Consider the following 1191-nt stretch of genomic DNA (forward strand, 5'->3'; position numbering starts at 1 on the left):
ATCCCGAATCCTTCCTAATCCCAAACCCCACGGGAATCCCGAATCCTTCCTAATTCCGAATCCCATGAGACACTCACTTTGCCAAAGCCTCCCGTCTGTGAAGCCTCTGGGCCACTTCCGCCTGAGATGCTAATTATGTAACTGCCTCGTCTATGTGGGATACTTTCTATCTGAAGGGGATTTTGTGATGGGCACACATACGAAGAATCATGTGAGCATGTATGTTGTAAGTGTATTTGTATGTGTGAGTGTTTGAGGTGGGGGGGGGGGGGGGTGTATATATGTGTATGTGTGTAGTGGAGTACATGTGTGTGTGTGTGTGTGTGTGTGTGTGTGTGTGTGTGTGCACATACGCATTTCGATGTGTCAATATATACAGTGAGCAGACCTCACACACAAACCCAAGAACGAAAACAAGAAACATGTAACCTCTGCCACCTTACCAGTCCGTACCGCATGGAAGTCGACAATGAACTACACAACAAATATACATACATTATATCACCTTAAAACTCGCGAGACCATCTGGAGATGACGGAAAACCTCACACATGACGGCTGTTTTCTTGCCACTTCCGGCAGCGAGTTCTCAGCAACCTCGAGAAAGGTCACAACAGGTTATAATACGGAGGTCAGAGGCTAAACGCCATCGCCTGCGCTATCTTGGGGAAGTACAGACTCCCGCTGACTATACTTGGCTGCTTCCAACACTATTTCATGCCTGCATATATACTCACTCGCACGTACATGCAGACAGAGAGAGTGAGAGTGAGTTAGTGAAGGAACGAGTGAGTGAGTGAGTGCTAGAGTAAGAGAGTGAGTTAGTGAAGGAGAGATAGATAGATAGAGATGGAGATAGAGAGATAGAGAGAGAGAGAGAGAGAGAGAGAGAGAGAGAGAGAGAGAGAGAGAGAGAGAGAGAGAGAGAGAGAGAGAGAGGGAGAGAGAGAGAGAGAGAGAGAGAGAGAGAGAGAGAGAGAGAGAGAGAGAGAGAGAGAGAGAGAGAGAGAGAGAGAAAATAAGCAGATGAATTTGGCAATATATTTCTCCTTTGCATTTACTGCAGGAAATGAACTGCGGCTTAAAAGAGAAAAAATAAGGAAGAGGAAAAAACCTGCAGCAAGGCATCCATAAACAAAATTTCGCAAGCATCCGCAAGCCATCCCAAGCCTTCTAGCACACTCAGCCACTA

The sequence above is a fragment of the Penaeus chinensis genome, chromosome 5 (assembly GCF_019202785.1).
Source record: "Penaeus chinensis breed Huanghai No. 1 chromosome 5, ASM1920278v2, whole genome shotgun sequence".
NCBI lineage: Eukaryota > Metazoa > Arthropoda > Malacostraca > Decapoda > Penaeidae > Penaeus > Penaeus chinensis.